The following is a 22,048-nucleotide window of genomic DNA, read 5'->3' on the forward strand; positions in this document are numbered from 1 at the left end:
AAGGTCTGGAGTCTCTGACTCACTCAAGGTACAGGTTAAAGGACTCCTCGACACATTAGTAAGAGGCCAAGAAATCCCAGTGAGGACAGTAACAGTCTACCAGCTAAGGTACTAAGACTCCAACAGATGTGAGAAGAACATACCCTTTACCATCTCCCCCTTTTTAATTCCCTTGTACAAAGAAAGCACAGAATGGGCCGCTTACCTTTCAACTTAGAATGGGCACAGAATAAAATGCAACCCAGGGAAGGAAGGGAGAAAGCTATTTCGGATACATTTACTATATATCTACAGTCCTTCTATCTTCACTCCTTCAATTCCCGAGCCAAGTCAGGAAGTTTGCTTAACAAGTGGTAAATCTTTTTGTCACATTTGGATTTTAAAACATGAAGACTATTGGCAAAAACACATCCTAGTGAAAAACTAAAAAAGAAAGGATTAAAATGCCATTTTTGCAGGCCAAATTTATTCATCTGAAGAAAGTTCTAGATTGGCATAGTCACTAGAATAAAAACCTATTCCTAATTTAAAAGGCACATTTGCCAGCACCGCTCCTTGCCCTAGATACTAAAGGGTGTGCAGAAGCTGCAGGATTAGCAGCATGGACGGTGGTCTCAGCAGACCCCACATTCGAGAAGACAGTCTCCACTTTAGTGTGATTTTTTTAATAAATGTTACTCAACAGAATTCTTAAAAATTTTAACTTTAATACTTTCGTAAGATTTCTCACGTAAATCAGGACAAAACACGCATCACAACACATTTCAATTTTTAGTCAGAACACATGTTTTCTGAGGGAAGAGCACGTGCAGAGTACAAAGAATATAGTCTACAAGCCAGGAGACCTGGGTTCAAGTTCTGACACTATTACTGACTACTATCACGGAGTTCGGTAAGTCATTTGATTTCCCTGGTCTGTCATTTGTGAAAACGAGCATTAGACTAGCAATAAGTGACAGTTAAGGTATTCTCAGCTCAGAAATATGAAGACAGCAAGGGAGAAAGCTAAAGAGTAGTTCTCTTCCCTTCAAATGGATGTCATATATTTTACTAATGGTTCAAGGTCTATTCACAGTTAAACTCAGTAGCATCAGAGGATAGACTATAAACAGACCCCACCTACTTCCAGATCCTTCCTCAGGCCACATCCAGATCTACTCTGACCACACTGTCTTTCAGTTCCTCAAACCTGCTGTGCTTCTGCTGCTTTCAGGGTTTTTGCATGGCCTGTTCCCTTGGCCCAGAACACGCTTTTACCAGTCTTCTGCATGGTTAACTTTTATTCATCATTCAGACAAGAGCAGCCTACACGTCACCTCAGGGAAGTTCTCCTTGGCTGCCCCAAACTAGTTCAGTTCCCCTTTTATCACATCCTCTGAGAACCATATGCATATCTTCTGAAGCATCTACCAGAATTTTAATTCTGTAACTTGAAATTAGTTGTCTGATGTCTACTTCCCCCCACTAGAATATAAGCTCCAAGAGGCAGACACTGTCCCCCAGACCCTAGCACAGTCCCTGGCACACAGAATACCCTCAGAAATATTTGTGAGATGAACAAAGATGACTGGCTAATTGGTCAGTACGGAAAAAAGATTAAATTTAAGGTCCAGAGCTTTAAACTTATCTTTAAGCAGGGGAAATGGAAAATACTGCAGAGTAAAATAAAACCACCAGATAAACAGAGTCTGAAACTGAACAGAGAGAGAAATAATGCCAATTAAACTTAAGTCCATTTAAGAAGGTTCTAGAGAGAGGAAAAGGCTACCATCATAGTACCCAAAATGCAAACAATTCTGTAACTGATCAATTCATCACAGGAGATTTATCCTAATTCAGGATCTTATATGAAATATACAGTGATACTGCAGAGAGAGATGAGGGGGAAAAAGACACCAGGAGATGTGCTTCTAACATGCAGCTATGAATTCAAGTAGTTTAAGGCAATTTAAAAGGATATCTAGCATCATTACTTTTATTATTTCTTCTGAATCTCTCTTCTGTCATATATTTTTTTCAAAAGAGTATATACACAGTAAGGTTTTACCATAACATGGTAACAATATTTCCTGTAGATCATAAATGACATTAAGAAAGCATAAAGAAATTTCGTGTGGCTAAAAAAAAAAACTCCAAAAGCCAAGTCAAAAGATAAATGACAAGCGGGAAATTTTTTTGCAACTCAAAATTAGAAAAAAGGGCAAGTCTCTGTAATATATAAAATTACTGAGAAAAATGGCTAAGATTAGGACCAATGTCCCAACAGACAAACGACAAAGACTATGAATTAGCCATGTACAGAAAAGGAAATACAAACGCTCTCACAGACATATGAAGAGATGCCTACCCATCCCCTTGAGAGAAATGCAGTCTACACTAAGATGCCATTTTTCACCTACCAGACTGGCAAAATGCAAGTTGGATAAAAGTGTGGTATGGGGCCACACGTACTCTCTCTCATACCCTGCTAATGGAAGTGCAAATTAGAACAAGTCCTGTTGAGAGAAATTTGGCAATATCTATTCAAATTACACATATGTACTGCATCCCACCCAGCAATGTCACTTCTGGGAATTTACCCAGAAAGGCAATATCTCCAAGTGAAGGAATTCCTCTGGAGTCAACTTGCCTGGGTGTGAATTCTGGCTCTGCCACTCTCTGAGGTGAGACTTTGGGCAAATCACCCAATCCTCTCTGAGCCTCACTTTCCCCATGTGTAAAATGGAGATGATAATATTGTCTACCTCACAGGACTGATGTGAGGATTGAGCCAATATAAGGAAATGGTTTAAGAGAGAGGCCAGTACACATGTCCAAAACAAAAGAAAAAACAAACAAATGGGAATTCATCAGACTAAAGAGCTTCTGCAAAGCAAAAGAAACTAGAATCAAACAAAGAGACAATCCACCAATTGGGAGAAAATATTTGCAAATCATATACCTGACAAGGGATTAATCTCCAGAATTTATAGGGAACTCACAGAACTGAACAATAAAAAAAGCAAACAATTCGATCAAAAAAGAGGCAGAGGAGATGAACAGACATTTTTCCAAAGAAGATATACAGATGGCCAATAAACACATGAAAAGTTGTTCAACATCACTAATCATCAGGGAAATGCAAATCAAAACTACACTAAGATACCACCTTACGCCTGTTATAATGGCTATAATCACTAAGACTAAAAATAACAAATGTTGGAGAGGTTGTGGAAAGAAGGGAACCCTCATACAGTGCTGGTGGGAATGCAAACTGGTGCAGCCAATAAGAAAAACAGCATGGAGAGTCCTCAAAAAACTAAAAATAGGGGCTGGCCCCGTGGCCAAGTGGTTAAGTTCGCGTGCTCCGCTGCAGCTGGCCCAGTGTTTCGTTGGTTCGAATCCTGGGCGCGGACATGGCACTGCTCATCGAAACCATGCTGAGGCGGCATCCCACATGCCACAACTAGAAGGACCCACCATGAAGAATATACAACTATGTACTGGGGGGCTTTGGGGAGAAAAAGGAAAAAATAAAATCTTTAAAAAAAAAAAAAAAACCTAAAAATAGACCTACCATATGACCCAGCTACCCCACTACTGGGTATCTACCCAAACAATTTGAAATCAACAATCCAAAGTAACGTATGCACCCCTATGTTCACTGCAGCACTATTCACGGTAGCCAAGACATAGAAACAATCCAAGTGCCCATGGACTGAAAATTGGATAAAGAAGATGTGGTGTGTGTGTGTGTATATATATATATATATATATATATATATATATATATACACAGACACACACACACACACACACCATGGAATACTACTCAGCCAGAAAAAAAGACAAATTCATCCCATTTGCAATAACATGGAAGGACCTGGAGGGAATTATGCTAAGAGAAATAAGGCAGTCTGAGAAAGACAAACACCAGATGATTTCACTCATACGTGGAATATAAACAAACACACGGACAAAGAAAACAGTTCAATGGTTACCAGGGGAAGGGGGGTGGGGAGTGGGCACAGGGGTGAAGGGGAGCACTTATGTGGTGACAGTCCAGAAACAATGTACAACTGAAATCTCACATTGATGTAAACTACTATGAGCTCAATAAAAAAAATTAAAGAGAGTGGCCGGTACATAATATGCACTAGGTAAGCATTAGCGGATATTACATCCCCTTAGATATACTCGCATTAGCGGATATTACATCCCCTTAGATATACTCGTCCACAACAAAATGATCCCTGTTCAAGGTTACTGTTACATTGTTTGTGAGACCAAAGACTGAAAACAAATCAGATGCCCAAGGGTAAGAGACAGCCACACAATGGATTACTACACAACTGTAAAAAACAATGAGGAAGTAATCAATATACTATTATGGAAAAATCTCCAAAGTATAATTAAGTAGGAGAGAAAAAGGGCACAGAACAAAGAATCATCTACACCACCTTTTGTGTAAAAAGGAAGGGAATAGCATGTCATGAGATGACTTTCCTATTCAAGAAATGCAATTAAAAAATAAAAGAACATTTTAAGTAATTATGTGACGTGATGCAGGTGTTAGCTAAAGCTATGATGGTAATCATTTTGAAATACACATCCATCAAATCAACACACTGTACACCTTAAACTTAGACAAATATCTCAAGAAAGCTGGAAAAATTAGTGGGGAAAAAATATTTTAAAAGAGCAGCATTTTTTTCAAGCTTCAGGTGAAATTAATACATACTCACAAATGTATAGACCAGTGATTCCCAAAGTTTGTTGCTGGGTCAAACGCAATTTTGGAATTACCTGGGAATCTTTAAAAAATACTAATGCCTGGCTCCTATCCCCAGACACTGAAGGATGTGACCCCAGGTATCACGACTTTTTAAGTTCTCCAGGTTATTCTGAGGGACAGCAAAGCCTGGGAACCATATGCTGAAAGGTGAAAGGCTATTGGCTACAGAGGTCAAATTATTCCTACAAAGAACAACGGCTCTGAAAATAACCCAAGTCCCAAACCCCCATGTCAGTGGCCCACTTTAAACACCAGTTGACACAGGCAAATGAGAGCAAAGTAAAATAATCTGGACTGTCCGTAGGAGGTAATTCCAACAGCTAGGACTGTCCACGTTTCTTTTCCTAGACTCACGTAAGTGAAGGGCTTGGCCTTCCTGCCCCAGCCCCCACTGAGGCCTCATTACCCACGTGTACTGGCCCCATTTCACAGAGGTTCAGCAAGTATTTGGATAACTTCTGGTAAAAGGAGACTCGCTACCCTTCACTTCATTCTCGTTCATGCATTAACATTAAAGCTCCGTTCAGTCCCCTTTGTTTCTAAGTGTTGAACTACCAGATCCCTTTTTTTCCTCTGCCAAGGAGCTGACAGAGAGGAAAGAATCCCCACCTGGGAGTCAGGTCATCTGCCTTGCAATCCCACCTATCCCATTTACCAGCACTGTTCCCTGGCCAATAACTTACTAACATTTCACCTGTGCCCCAGATCCTTTGTTTTCAAGGTGAGGCTCCCACTACCTACCCCATACACTTGCTGCACGACTCAAATAAAATAACTGAGTTGAAACCATTCTATAGATGCTGCACAAGCTGCAGATTTCAGAGCTGAAGATTCTGGGCAAAAAGGCTCATTTTTCTACCTGTCCAGAAGACATCTGTCTGCACACCCTGCCCACAGCTTCCTGTCTGGTGCTCTCCAGGCCTGTGTGGCTTCACACACAACACCGTACCAGACTTTCTAGAAGCCCCAGATGCCAGCCCATCTTCCTATGGCATGATTCCTCCAGGAAGTTCATCAGACATTTCGCAGCTAAAAGCTTCCGGGGAAGACTGCAAAGGAACTTCAGAGTTCCTTGCAGCGGAGCCTGCACAAGCCAAGGTTCTTGCCCCACGTGCACGGGGTGGTGACCTGAGAGTCATCCGGCTGTGTGCCACGGGGGCTGGGAAGCCAGTCTGCATACCTTCCTAAGGGCAGAACCAGCATGACTGGGATGCTTGGGGGACTAGGACCAAGAAACAGGGCAGCGGGTAAAAGGTCGCCCAGCCTGCTGTCAGCACACTAGGGGCAAAGAGGCGATTTAGATCCGGGGCCAGCAGCCTCAGGGCACAGGCTTACAGCAGTGGGGAAGCAAGGATAACACATTTGACTCCAGAAACGCCTCTGCTGTTCACCTTTCAAATATGAATTTACTAGGGGTAATATTACTATTTTCTTTAGATGAGAGAATGGCATGGTGGTTATAAACTCCTTAGAGATGCAAACTGAACTATTTATGGGTAAAACCATTTCAAGACTGACCGTGTGTTGAGTGTTGGTGAAGCTGGGTGGTTTGTACATTCACGGTACTTTTGTGTATGCTCGAAAATTTCCGTAATAAAAAAAAAGTTTAAACAAAATCCTCCATCATCATAAAAACAAATTTCACAGCAGGGGAATGTGAGAAATGTATTCTAATAGCATGATCGAGAGCCAGACGTTCGGGGCTAGCAGACAGGGCCAGTAAGTCACTAACTTGAGCAGCTATTTCTCCTCTCAAGGCATCAGCATCCTCAGCAGAGCCCTGGGGCATGATGGGACGCAGGCCCCAACTGTAACTGGCACTGGCCATGAACTCCTTTCTGGTGCTGGCGAGGCTTCCCAAGCTGTTCACCACTGTTAACTGACACACGCTCTGTGTGAGAAGCAGCTGGTCTTGCGGCTATTCGGGGTACAGAGCTCCCCACCTGGCTTTCCCCTGTGAGAAAATTCCTATCAACCATAAAATGACAACATGGACACATTCTATCAAAGGGGCTTCTGAGGCAGAAGAAAGAGGGACGGGAAAGAGCTCAAGCGTCCATTCAGCCATTCGGAGCTGCATGTGATGCCAGAAGTGGAGCCTGCTGTTTCAAGCTGCCATGCCTTTGTCCATGCACTTCCTTCTTCCTGGAACGCCCTTCACTCACATCCTTTTGGGGGAACAAAAACCTAAAGTCCTCCAACATTCTGTCTGTCATTTGTGAAGTGTTCAACGACTGACCAGGCCATGAGAGTCATTTCATCTTCATTTCCTCCTGCGCCAGTCCTGGGTCTTTCTGGCCCAAGAGCCCTCCTTTGCCCTTCTCTTGCTCTGCAAAGGTAGGGGTGACCTCTGCAGCCTGCATCTCCCAGGTCCCTGTCAACTAACTTTCAACTGGATTCAGCCAATGAGAGGCACTGGCAAGAGACTGGAGGGTGGGAAGAAGGGAGAATCAGGGTGTTTCTCCTCTTTCTTCCCCACCTTGGGGCAGCATTCATGTCTCAAGGCCCATGTGGTTCCAGCTTTCTCTGGGTCCCCCTGCCCCTGGGCTCTGATAAGACCACCTCCTCCCTCTGTCCTCCAGAGGAGGTGTGGGAGTGACATCCTGCTGTTTCACACTCCTGGGCTGTCTCACTGCACCTCCCAATGAGTTGTATTCTTGGCAACTCTACCACAGGGATAACCAATTTCCTGGGTTAAATTTTCTTCCTGTCACTCCTCATGGTTCTGTTTTCCTGTGTGAACCCTGAATGGTCAACTTACCATCTTCCTTCAACCACAGTGTGGTCACTGCTTTCTCACCTGCCTCTCCTACCAGCCTCTGAGCTCCTTCACGGCAGGCCCAGGGTCTTCTTGGGCTTCAGATGGCTTTAGCCCAGGGCAGGGCACTCGGCTGTTATTTATACCCCACCTTGCTCCTGAAAGGACAGCTCAAGCATACAGCTGGCACTTAGTAGTTGTCCAAACTGTTGAGTTAAATGAACGCCAAGGATACCTCATAACCTATAAAAGTTAGAGAAAGGCCAAAGGAGAAAAAACTCTCGGGAACACCTTTAAGGGACAGAAGACAGATCCTTTCCAGGGGAAACTGATTATAAGGATTCACTACTCAAGAATTAGAGCAAGTGCTCAGAAGACAGGGCAAGGACTTAGATTATGAATTTAAAAAACAAAACTATGCTATATTCTGAATTCCTACAAGGGATTTCATAGAACCTCACAGCTGCAAATTGTCACAGAAATACAACACGGGTTAAGAACAGGGCCTACAGAGCCAGGCTCCCAAATCCTGGCCCCACCACCTCGCAGCTGAATGACCCTGGCCAGTTCACTTCTCTATACCTCGGCTCTCTCAATCTGTAAAGTTGCAATAATGGTGCCCTGCGGTTTTGTTTCAAGAGCTAAACCAAACAGTGCACATTGGCTGCATTAGTCATTATCTGCAGCCTAGCTCCAGGGGTCTCAAATCAACTGCCATTAGAGCGGGAAGTAATAAGCACAGGAAGCTGCGGGGGTGAGAAGCAACAGAGAGGCAATGCCCCAGACAGACAGGAGCGACCGTGCCTTTCCTGAGACATTCTCTTTCAAAGGTCTTTCAAAACTCTGAAGCCCAATCACTCGCCCGTAGGCCAAACGCAGGCTGCCAGTTTGCTATCCCTCAATTCTAAACAAGCTTCCTCAGTGAACTGAGGAGAAAATGGAGGCCCCGAAAGGCTGTGTGATGGTTGCCTGGCCCTACAAACAGTGAGAGGCCAAGAGGCCTTGTTCTCCCTGTGCCATTTCAGGCTCAAGGAAAGGAGAAACGAAACAAAAGGGTTGGTAACGTGTGGCCAAATAAAGGGAGACACCTGAGACATACAGACAAGATGGCCTCCAGAGAGGAAGAAATAAGGAAGTTGGTGGTGGAAGGACAGAAAAAGGGAAAGCAAACTGAGAGCAGCTTGAGCAAGGAGAGGAGGTGACGTCCTGAGAAGACCCCAAAGAGCCGCAGTAAATAGAGGACAGTGGGTTGGCTTCACAAAGGAGAAAAGGAAAAGGAAGATATACAAGAAGTAAATCCTTAATCTTTGGATAAACGGAGAAAAAGAAAATGTGTACTGAATGAGTCCAGAGGGCTTTCATAAGTCACATCTTTTATCCCCCAAACCTGAGAGCTAAGATATCATTGATTTCCTTTTAGAGAAGAAGGCACGGTGGCTTAGGGGTCAAGGTGAGTTGTCATATGATCACAGAGCTAGGAAGCAGCAGAACTGAGATTTTTGTAAAAAGTCCTATGGGTTTTAGGATTGCCAGATAAAATACAGAATGCACAGTTAAATCTGCACTTGCAATAAACAGCGAATAATTTTTTAGTAGACGTATGTTCCATGCAACAATGGGGACATTCGTATACTCAAAAATTATTCATTGTTTATCTGAAATTCAAATACGCTCCTCATTCTGTGTTTTTATTTGCTAAATCTGGCAACCCTATCTGATTTCCAGGTCTCTCTCCATTATACCACCTTCTCTCAAGAACCCTGGGGTGGAAAACAGAAAGGAGTTAATGAATAAAACTGGAAGGAGGGATAATTCACACAGATGGCCTAACGGAGAATGCTAATCAGCAACACATACATTCAAAGGATAAAAACAAAAAAAGGTGAGCAGTGGAACCCACAGGAACTTGAGAACTAGAGAAGAATACACTGTGCTTAAGAAAAGCAGCAGAGCCTACTGGTTTCCATTTGGGGGCTAAAAGTGAACTCCCACTGCCTTTTGACACCATCCATGAGGTACCAGTGACCCACAGCTGCAAGGCTCTGGGCCAAATAAAAACCAATCAAATAAGGGATTAAAGTCGTTAGTGCTAATCTCCCTTACCTGACAGAGTTCAATGGGAAGGCATTAAAGAGGCATGGGAGGGAGGCAGAGAAAAACCTAAAAGATTCCAATAGTCGTGGCTAGAGCCCCACCTCCCGGTGGACAGATGACAGCAAAAGAGGTAAAAGTTCAAGGGGCCGGCCCTGTGGCTGAGCGGTTGGGTTCGCGCACTCTGCTTCGGAGGCCCAGGGTTTCGCCGGTTTGGATCCTGGGTGCGGACATGGCACCACTCATCAGGCCATGCTGAGGCAGCGTCCCACATGACATAGCACAACCAGAGGCACTCACAGCTACAATATACAGCTGTGTCCTGGGGGGCTTTGAGGAGAAGAAGAAATTTTAAAAAAATTAAAAGACTGGCAACAGATGTTAGCTCAGGTGCCAATCTTTAAAAAAAAAAAAGAGAGAGTTCAAGATAGCTTACCTTAACTTGTTTATTTACAATGCCAACTGAGTCACTGAATTACACAAACTGTCTTCCTTGCCCCCTCTTCACACCAAAAGCCTTCACACCAGGACAATAAAACCATGACAGTGCCCTAGTGAAAAGCATGTTCCTTCAACCTTCAAAAAGTCCCCAGGCTACCATTTCTATCGCCAGAGAAGATCCAGAGGCAACACAGAGAAAACAGGTCACTTGCGGAGTCCCCTGCAAAAAGAGAACACTCCTGGCCTCCCACCGACCTGCCCCTGGCTCACGAGCAGGGCTGTCCTTCCATCCTTTGGGTACTGCGAGCCTGCAAAGTCGGTCAATTTGAAAGATATCCATGTTTTGGTTTCTGTTCTTTAGACCAGCAGCTCAGTAAGAGTGGCGCTCACATTCGGGCCATCAAAGTCCACCCTCTGGAATCCATACCCCCACGAAACAGGGTCAAAAGTCACACGGCTTTAACTGTCTGCTGTCCACAGTACTAAAGACAGAAAACTGGGAAAAGACTCTCGCTGGCTGTTTTCAAGAAATAATGGAAAGAGCCCTACAAGGGAAAAACGGATCTTTTAGGAAATGTGTTTGCCTTCTGCTGTCCTGTTACTTTTACATGGCCACCCAGGCTGGTTTAATCCTGACTCACCAAACCCTAGGAAATTGGCCAAGCTCCCAGGCATCCCCAAATGCCAAAGAAACACAGGCTCTGAGAAGCCGGGCTGCAGAGCTCCCCAGCCTGAGGTCTCCACAGAGTCTGGTGCTTGCTGCCTCAGCTGCCCCTCTCAGGTTTCCAGACACTATTTTGCTAACATCATCTCAGAGGACTATTAAGAACAGTTCTGATTTTGAAATACAGTTTGGAGAATAGAAAGTGGGGGAGGGGTGGCTTGCTAATAATCTTTAACATCATTTTCTAGAGGAATAATAATTTACAAATTACCCAAACACTTTGATCTGTATTGTCTCATTTAATCCTCATAAGAACAGTGGGATGGAAGCAACACCGGTATTAACCCTTTAGACTGCAGTGTTCAATGGGCAAGTCCACCCAGGCTCAAAGGCTCTGAATGCAATGTGACTAGCTAGTGAGGTAGCTAGAACCTCAATTAACTGGAGCCCACATTCTACAGGGCCTTGTGTCCTCTGCTGTGCCACATTCCTTTCACACTGTCCCAATGCCCAGTGTTCAACACTGAGGGAAGGGGTGGGGCTACCCAGCAACAGCATGGATGCTGTTTACTACACACTAGTAAAGGTATAAACTAAGACAATAAGTCAAAGAATCTAGACACAAAAAGTACATTCTGTATAAAGCCCCTTATATGAAGTTAAAAAATAACCAAATCTATAGTGATAGAAGTCACAACAAAGCTATTTGGGGGGGGGAATGACTGGAACAGAGTGCAAGGGAGCTTGAGGTGGGGCGGGGGAGGGGTGTGCTGATAGTAGCATGGACCTTGAGAGGGACAATGATTACACTGGTGAATTCATTTGTAAATTCACTAAGCACTTTTCAATAAATTTGTGCACTCAAAGCTTGTACATTTTACTGTACACTGTACTCCATTAGAGAGTTTATAAAAAGTAAACCTGGGCACCTCCCAAAATAAATGCCACAGACTCTATTGAGCAGCTACTGGGTGAAGTCTGTGGGAAAATGCAAGTGAGCCTTCAAATGGCAGGGCTTTTAGGTGCCAGTCACCATGCAAGGTCCCATGCCACTGCCTGGTTCAATCCCTGTTCTACCCATTACTGTGACCTTGGAGAGGCTGCTGAGACTCCCCTGCCTCATTTCTGCATCCGTGACGTGGAGAAAGCAAACGGCTGCTGTGAGAATGAAACAGAACTGTCCCAGGCACACAGTAAGACTGTGATATGTATTTACTATTACCATGGAATAAGACAGATCATCTTACAGGTGATAAGTGACAAAGTACCTGTCCTCAAATAGTACAGAAGGAAAACACAAATAAATGCCTGCATTAGTGCTTAGGCAGCCAGAGCAGATTATTAACAGGCAGAAAGGCTCCTGTTGTCTCCCGCCCCTCCCTCCCCGCTTCTGCAGTAGCCCCCCCGGATGGAACCAGGAAGAGAGCCCACCAGACTTGCTCACCTGGGCTCAGCTCTCCGCCTCAGTTTTCGTTCCTTCTTGACATTCAGGTTCTGTCCTGGTTGTGAGGAATGCTGCCTCCTGCCACCACCCCACCCCCACCTTTCTCTAGATTAACTTCACCTTATCCTTCAGGTCTTAGCTTAAAGATAACCTCCAGAGAGGGAGAGCCCTCCTTGACTCCGGTCCCCACTCCCAGATGGCATGGGGGGCCCTCCACCAACACCCCACGTGCAGTCTCATCCCGGTCCTTATGCACGGCACACTGCCTGGCATACAGCAGGCGATCAATGCATTTGTTGAAAAAACTCCATCATGACTGTGCTAGTCAGACTATTTTTAAGTCAAGGTTATAACATAAGTACAAAGAGACTGATTCCAGACTGGGATGGGGCGAGGGGCAGCGGCAGGGAGCCCAGATGGCTGTGATGTAAGCACAGGTGGCCACTTACTCAGGTATCTGGGACAGGGTACCAGGGTGGAATAGACTATGGCCGGAGGGCGACAGAGCCAGAAAGGGATGCACAGAATGCCCCCCATGCACCAAAGGCCCCCTCTCCATCGTTGTTTCTCTTCCAAGGTAGGGAGTTTGCTACCCTGGAAACACTCCCTGCGGCCTGGCATCCTGGGAATTTGCTGTGGTAATGGGGCAGCCCTCACTGCTCTAACTGAACGAATAGAACAACGCAGGAACAACCCAGCGGAAAATGCCCACAACAGGATAACGATGAAACTGTTCATGAATTAATTTATATTCCATCCTCCCACAGGCTGTGTAGCCTTCTGCTTAAGCTGGGAGGCCAGACCTGGGTTCAAATTCCGGCCCCACCTGACAGCCACGGGACCTCAGACAAGTTACATAACCTCTCTGGGCCTAAATTTGCAAGTCTGTATCTATGGATAACAGTAGTATCGATCACACAGGGTGGGGGTGAGCATTAAAGAAGAGGATATATGCAAATCCACCCATAGTACCTATCCCATAGTAATCACTGGGTGAATGTTAGTTGTTACCACAGAAACACAAATGATTTGGAAGTGGGGCAATGCTGGCAAATAAGAATTGTTATTCATTTCTTCAAGCTTTTTTTTCTTCAAACTTTCTTAAACTATGGTTTCTTCAAAATGTTGTCAAGAAAATTGAATGCTTACAAGAGATTTGACTGAAAAAAAAAGCAATTGGGGCCATCCCGGTGGGTGTAGCAGTTAAGTTCGAACACTGCTTTGGCAGCCTGGGGTTCACAGGTTCGGATCCCAGGCACAGACATAGCACTGCTTGTCAAGCCACCCTGTGGCAGCATCCCACATAAAATAGAGGAAGATTGAGACAGACGTTAGCTCAGTGACAATCTCCCTCAAGCAAAAAAGAGGAAGATTAGCAACAGATGTTAGCTCAGGGCCAGTCTTCCTCACAAAAAAGAAAAAAAGCCATCATCATCATCATTTATGAGGTGTTAGAGCAAAGTCGTTTCTCTTTCCTGGAGGACAAGCCCTCACTGTGGGTCATTCCCTCCCAAGGTTCTCCACATCCGAATGTTTACTCTAAGCACAAATTAGGACAAATGGTGCCAAGCACAGGGCAGGGCATAGCGCTGGGGTGCCCTACGTGGCTGTTGAATGACAGAAAAGAACCAGATGTGGATTAGCCAATAGGCAATAAAAATTTAAGTTGGAGAAAAACATCCACAGCATTTTAATTAAAATGTTTTAGGTCCAAATTCAGAACTTCAATGCCAGGACAATAAAAAGCAGCTATCTGCTATTACAGAGCTAAATATTTCTTTTAAAAATAAAAATTTTAAGTCACTAAGAATAGAAGTTACCAGGGGCTGGTGGTAGGGGGGAAACGGAGCGTTATTGTTTAGTGGAGACAGAGTTTTGGTTTGAGATGACTAAAAACTTCTGGAAACGGATAGTGGTGACGGTTGCATAACATTGTGAATGCACTTAATGCCACTGAATTGTACACTTAAAAATGGTTAAAATGGTTACTTTCATGTTGTGTATATTTTACCACAATAAAAAGAAAATCAAAAAAGTCACTGGCCCTCTTCTCTGGCCACCTAAGCTATTTCTCAGTAATAAACTACATGCATTCAAGGTTCAAAATGACGTGCAATAGTTAACACACTTTCCAAAAGACACGGATCAGCCAGTGATCTGGACCTGAGGAAGTCTAAACCTCTACTTGATGGTGTATATACTTAAAATTGTACTCTTTGGTTAACAAAGACATTAAAATCATCTAGTAGATTTTTTTCCTCAAATTTTAGTGTTCCTATAATCAGGAGCTACTAAATGAAGCAGAGACACAACGTTTTGACTCTTAGCAAATGTGTTTGTTTAGATAAATTAAGGCTTGTCTAGTGAAGAACCAAAAAAACCCACCAAAATCTAAATAGAATAAAAGTTATTATTTGAGTTGGTGTATTAGGCTAAGTGGGGAAAAAAAATCACCGCTTACATGCAAATAATTTCATCCGTTGAGAAACTCTTTCTATAATTAAACACTAAATATAATTATTTTTCTCTCAGGTCTACATCAGTCTGTCTAATTCAATTTCAAAAAGCTGACAGCACAAAAGACTCAAACTATTCACTCATGAAAGTAACACACAAAGGGTTTCACGTAGGTACTAGATTTCTAAGAACTTTCTTTAGCCCACCCATACTCCATGTTGTTTTCATTCTTTCACTTTCTTCTTTCCTTCTATGGAAAACTCGTTTGAATTATGGCCTACGTCTGGCTGAGTAGCCCCAACGCTGCTCCTGAGCGACGGGCGGCCTCACTTGATCCTCAGCGCCCTGAGATGCCCCGGAGGGTATTAACCAGATCACTTTGGACACACACCTGGCACCCACAGAGGCTGGGCTGATCTGGAACAGATGCGGGCAAGATTATCCCGTCAATCAACGCTGTTTTTTAAACAAACTGGAATTTGAAATTGCCCGTAAAATAGTATCTCTAACGAATTTTAAAGCAAGAACTCTTTGCTTTCACACAATTTGGGATGAAAAACTTAGGAAATTTGGTCGACCCAACAATATTCCATGAAGGGAATGTGGGTGGGCCCCAGAGTGTAACAGGAATAGAGGAAAAACCACCTAGATGATTTCCATCTACTGACAGACGCAAATTATGAAATTAAAACATCAATGACATTTCTTTTCAATCATCACCACATAAACAAGAAAATGAAAAACAAACAAAGGCCTCCCTGTGCCACCTTGACATAGACAAATTGAACAACAGCTCTCCCCATCTCTGCCTTACAAAATCAACTACAGGCTAATTAAACTGAGCGAATATGACACACTGTTTCCCCTCGAGGTATTCTCTGAGATAGATGGACTTCATTTCAGATCCTGAAAGGTAATGTGGCCCTCCCTGGGAACCCCTACAGGAGCTGGCCTGAACTGCCTTTCTTGCTTCCACTTGCACGTTGGTTATTTCTGGGCTTCACAACTCTCTGGGCTGGAAAGTACTGGAGAGGGAAAGCCCGTCCCTCTGCTCTGAATTCCCTCCAGCACGCAGCCAGGGCTAAGCTGAATGAAAGTCAAGTGCAACCCCTGGTAGGCTGCTGGAGAAGCCCTTACATTCCTTCCAGATATTTCAGACTATCTGGCACACAGTAGGCTGTTCATAAGCACTTGTAGGATGAATCCTGCCCATTTCAGGCTGTATTTATCACATGCCATTTCGTGCTTTACTGAGGAAGCAAAGGGGGCGGGGGGAATCACAGAAAATTTCCCAGCATTAAACAAATGAGTATTACGATGAATTTTAATCACTGAACTGCACCTCATACATCAGATCTCGAAACTAATAATAAGTAAGGGGGTGAGTTAATCCTAAACAACCATCAATCCAACTATTAACTCTTCCTTTAACATTCTTCTCCCTAAAAGAGAATGCCTACAAAACAGTGACGTTTACCATTTACTGGTTTGAACAGTGGGATAAAATTCACAGCTGTGGGCTTGACAGCCATAAAAGACAAGAAAATCTGACAGTCTTAGAGAAGTAGGAAGAGTCTGCAAGATAACACCACTCCAAGATCCTGACGATTAGAAATGTTTTCCAGAGCATTAGTTTCCCTGTCAAGAAAATTTCAACCACCACCAAGCGGGAACACACTGAACCTGTGAACATTTACTTCACCAGCTTTGACAATAATTCAACCTATCTAAAAGCAACTGCATTGTGATTGAAAACAAAAAGCAACACCTACCCACAGAGGGGAAAAGTATGCAGAGGGAACAAGGAAGAAAACTGTTACCCTTGCTCAGCCTGGCTGTAGTTTAAAAGCTCAGATTAGCATTTTTGTGTGTCAACACAATTATCTCTGCAAGGCGTGATTTAAGGAAGAAAAAAAAACAACACAAGTACACCATGTGTGACACTGTATCAACCCCCCACACTCCACTCTGCAGGCCACACGTGGACATGTACGAGGATTCAGTGAGTGTCATGAGTCTTTCTGCAGGTATTTCCCTAGTCAGAACTTCAGGCCTCTGGTACTTGCTGTTTCCCAGAGGTGGCTGTGGGGCATTTTAACAATAAAGAAAGTCAGAGGCAATGCCTGAAGTGATCTGTCACCATCACCAAACCCGAAGTGGCAATCAGAAAACTTCCAACACAGTCACTTTTTCCCCTAAGCCTTGCACAAAAACTCTCAAAAAGGTGAACCTGAGGACACTTCATCCCCTTCCAGAGGTGAAATGTATCACAATGGTCTAGGTATATGCTACAAGGTAGCCTACAACATCACCCATGGTTAGAAGGCAAGGGCTTGGGGCACACCCTGAGTGCAGTGGACCCCCAAATATACAGTGTATCCATTCATCCATCCAGCCTGTTTAACCAACTCTGGCAAAGATGGTGTTTGCTGTGGTTCAGGACACAGGCAGGAGAGTGGCTCTATGAGCACAAGGTCAGGAGACAGGATGAGCACCCTCAACCCAGTAAAAAACCAAAAATACTTCATCATCCAATGCCTCTGGAGTCAACCCAACATTCCCCTGAGAGTCTACCGCATGCCAGCACTGACGAATGGGAATGAACAAGGCAAATTCTGTCCCCAAAGGAATTTACACATCTACTGGGGGAGACCTATATGAAGGGGGCAGGAGAGTGATAGATGGGTCCTGTGGGACATGAACGGGCACATAACCCAGTATGTGGCTGGCAATGAGGCCGTGCCAGTGCACACTGGGGTGGGGGTGGTGGAGGCAGTACAGTCTACTTGGATTTACAAGGCAAAAGGGAGAGGAGGAGTAGGGAAAAACATTTAAGGGCAGGAGGTACATGCTAAAGGAGCCAGAGAAACCTACCGAAATTCCAAGAACTAGCAATTCAGCAGAGAGCTTCGAGAATGTAAGGGTTGTGTCTCTGAAGCAAGCAGGAGCCAAATCATGCAAAGCCTGGTAAACCACTAGAAAGTTTACCTGGACCCAGAGGGCAATGGGGAGCCACTGAAAGTTTTTAAGCAAGCAATGACTACTTTAGCTTTTTGCTTTAGACCAGTCTCTCTGGCCTTGAACAAGAGTCACCACAAACCAGATACTGGTCATTCTCTGAACTCTTCCCCAAACCCAGCAAAATAAATAAGGAGAACACTGTAAAAGCCTCTCACAACCTTCTGTATGGTTTTGTGTTTTTTTAACCAATACAAATAAATTATATGAAACACACAGAAGGAACAAATGTGAAGATTTGAGCTGCAAAAGAAATCTAAGAATAGCGTCTTTAAGACTGGACCTATGTACAGTTAGTCCTAACAGTGAGGTCATACTTTTCTCAAAGTTGTGTCTACAGCTGGGTGTTTCCATAAGAATCTAGGATTTTTTTTTTTTTAACCAGGAAAAAAAAAAGACACACTGTACCTCTTTACAAGGGCAATGTTGATCTGATAGCTTCAGAGAGTCTGCCAAAACGAAGTCTTAAAAATGGAAAATAGTGTATTACGCTTCCAGAGTAAATAATCCAAAATCCACAACATTAACTATATAGTGGCTTTTATCGGTTAATGAAACCATTACCCTGTTGATGTTTAAAATAGCCAGGTTTTCTGATCATGCTATAGCAACATGTTTTTCTACTAGAACTTCAAAATGCCTTGGTACTTCTTTACTTCCCTAAACTTCTATAATGAAGGACTAATTTTGTAGTTAGAAAAAGACACTTAAATACTAGTAGTTTATTACAGGCCTTTATTTTCAAACTAAATACATGCTGAAGGTCTGAACTGGTCTAGAAAAGGCATCCACCTTAGAGAAGTAGCCACACCGGGGTGAAGCCCTGCTTACGCTCTGAGAACACCAGAAACTAGTGCAGAACGTTGAAGCCATCCAGTTACTGCCCACAATTGCATTTCCTCACCTTCTCAGAGACCAGCAGCTCTGGACACCTCTCACTACACTGAATCAGATAATCTCCAATTACATTTTCACCCAAAAGCCAGAGAGATAGTGCAAGCCAGATAGATCTAAGCTAAAATCTAGGCTAACACCTAAAAGCTACTCAAATAGGGTGAGTGAACATTTGTTTTTTGTTTTTCTCCACTCCAAAGTAGAAATTATGATCTGTAATCATCAGCCTGGATCAACTGCTGATTTACTGGGAGAAACTGGATAATCGCTCAAAACATTCCATTCTACCTCTAAGCCCCAAGTAAAATACACTAGGGACAAGCCATGACCCCCAGATGCTCTGGACACCTGCAGACATGGATGAAGGGCCTTGTCCAGTTGATGCTTCCCCATCGATGATGTTTACCTCTACCATGCAGATGCTGAGAACACAGACCATGAAAAAACACTTATAAACCAAAAGAGAGCAAAATGATCACTGGTTAAGAGCTTCTATCGGCTTTTGGACTCGGCTTAAAAAAAGAGGGCACAACAATGAGATCCCACTACACACCTATTAGAATGGCCAACATCCAGAATACTGACAACACCAAATGCTGATAAGTATGTGGAGCAACGGGAACTCTCATTCACTGCTGGTGGGAATGCAAAATGGCACAGCCACTCTGGAAGACAGCTTGGCAGTTTCTCAACAAAACTAAAAATATTCTTACCATAGAACCCAGCAATTGCGCTCCTTGGTATTTACCCAAATGAGCTCAATCTTCTGTACACACAAAAACCTGCACATGGATGTTTATTGCAGCTTTATTCATAATTGCCAAAACTTGGAAGCAACCGAGTCGTTCAGCAGGTAAACAGATAAACACCCAGACAATGGAATATTATTCAGCCCTAAAAAGAAATGATCTATGAAGCCATGTAAAGACATGGAGGAGCCTTAAATGCATATTACTGAGTGAAAGAAGACAATCTGAAAAGGCTACATACTGTATGATTCCAACTACATGACATTCTGCAAAAAGCGAAACTATAGAGACAGTAAAAAGAGCCAAGGGTTAGGGAGGGATGAAAAGGCAGAGCACAGAGGATTTTTAGGGCACTGGATCTATTCCGTATGATACTATAATGGTGGATACGTGTCATTATACATTTATCCAGACCCATAGATTGTACAAAACCAAGAGTGAACCCTAATGTAAACTATGGACCTTGCGTGATCATGATGTGTCAGTGTCAGTTCACCAGTTGTAACAAACGTACCTCTCTGGTGGGGGAGGTTGTTATGGGGGAGGGCGGGGAGTATAGGAAATCTCTGTACCTTCTGATCAATTTCGCTGCAAACCTAAAACTGCTCTAAAAAATAAAGTCTGTTTAAACAAAAGCAAACAACACTGGCACCTCTCTCTTCTCCAGAGTGTGGCTGATTAGCAGTATACCTTCCTGAATATGTTCAGAGAAAACAAAAGACAGCCATAATCACCTTTAGTGGTCAAGAACATCAAAGTTAACATTGTAATAGAGGAACTAATAAGAGCCAGGAAGGCAAGTAATAGGATTATGGTACCATCTTCCCTTCAAATTAACTAAAATAGTGAAAAATCTAGGAAGGCCTTCACTTAACTGAGTATCTAGGACTTGTCACAAACTTCCTAGGCAGCTACCAGCAAGGGCTATGTTTAAGTTAGAGTTGTCAGGGGCTGTGCAGCTTAACCTTAACATAAACTACCACACAGTGTTATTCAATGGACTCCTTACATTCACAGACCCATTTCATGGAGTCATACACATTTCTCCTCCCAAATTACATACCTAAAGTCGAACCCACCCCAACACAATCTGGGTCCTTGGTCAGTTAAAACTCTCAAAACCTTAAAGGCATCTCTTCTCTGCATTTGTCATACGGCTCCTTAATAACACCTGCCAAGTACTAAGGAACCAGGTAAACCACAAGCACTTTTATTTGGCTCCTTGCATATATTAATCAGAGATTAAAGCCGAACTGACAAGTTCCTAGTACTTGTAAACTGTCATCCAAAACAATTTTAAAACTACTCAGGAGGGCGACAGAATATTTACAAAGTATATTTGATTGGATGTCAGTTTCAGGTGAGAGTTAAGTGCTAAGAAATAAAGCCACCACTTTACACACTCTTCAAACCAAGTATTCAGAAGGCCTCTGATCTTCTACACCAGGAATGAATGTGTCTGTGCAAAGCCAATATGTTTGTGCACAATTTACAGACCTACTTTTATTATGGTTAAAGTGTCAAACAGATAACCCTTTCTTAGTATCTCCACCCCCTTATCCTCCCTCCCAAACAAACAAAAACAGCCTGAAGTGCTCGCTGTACCCAAGAGGCTAGAGATTGTTTCATCTAAGTTTTACTGCTTTCCATGGTTCACATTCTCCAAGAAACTAACCCTCTCATTTACTAACTCAAACCTTAAATAAACTGCTTCCACCAGCTTCCCCCTCTTCTCAAACCCGGACTCAGCAGAGAGATCTCTCTCAGCCAAGAAAGCAATAGAGGAGGCTTGGAAGTGACTGCCTCTGCAAATTCCTCCCCCTTCCTACCAAAAGGACATTTCAAGAACTTTACAGTCTGGACATATGTGAATGTTGCTCCAATTCGATTCACCAGGACTAAATTCGAGCAAACTGTCTGTCTATAATCAATTTGTTTAGGGTGGCAATCACACTGACACTTGGGCAGAAACCTGCTTTTTAAGCAAATTCACAATGTCATCCAGTTCCCACGTATGCGCTAGCACTGAGGGAGCATCCACATCAACTCACACCTACACACTCACTCCTCCACTAAAGATTTTTTCTTGGGACAGGTGCATCCTAAACCTGCCCCATTCCACTTCCAGAGTGGGATCTTTGATCCGTCCCCAAATTTATGTCTTTTTCTCCATCTGAAGGTTCAGTCTAATCAGTTATTGTGCGGCAGCTATGGGAATTTATCCCCTTGATTTCTGGACATTTTCTTCTCTGCTCCTGGCTCGGAAACCGTTTTGATCTGAATAGAGGTGTCTGTATGGGGATTCTGCATGTTAATGATGTGGCTAGCTGGCAGGGAAGTTAGGTGAGAGCACACAGTGTACTTTTTCCAGTTAGTTTAGCCTCATCACGGCTATAGTGGCCTTTCTAAATGCCTGCTACACTAGGAAGGAGACCTATGCATCTAATCTTACCCGCTTCGGGGAAGCCTCCAGGGGCCAGGTGGAAACAGAACAGCCAGCCTCCTCTCGCGTCAAGTCTCTGGGCTCAGAGGCAAAATACCCCTAGACATTCCACCACCAATGAAGCAAACACACGTACATCTGGCTTAGCAAGGGAGTCAGTCGCTACCCTTCACCCTGGTTTCAGCACACCCTTCACTCTGTCCAGGCCAGTATAGGATGCTGCATTCTCCTGGCTGTACACCGTCGCCGTCGCCGCCAACACCCCCCATCCCCAACCAAGGAAAGGACTTCCAACGGAGGTGGGAGCATCAGCTA

The 22,048-nt window shown here is 43.7% G+C and overlaps 1 protein-coding gene across 1 annotated transcript in view; it reads right to left on the reverse strand.

Moving 5' to 3' along the window:
* CCDC6 (coiled-coil domain containing 6) overlaps positions 1-22,048 on the reverse strand; it is a 107,999-nt gene that overhangs the window by 84,413 nt on the left and 1,538 nt on the right. The window lies entirely within an intron of this gene.

This window comes from Equus asinus, chromosome 2 (genome assembly GCF_041296235.1).
Source record: "Equus asinus isolate D_3611 breed Donkey chromosome 2, EquAss-T2T_v2, whole genome shotgun sequence".
Taxonomy (NCBI): Eukaryota; Metazoa; Chordata; class Mammalia; order Perissodactyla; family Equidae; genus Equus; species Equus asinus.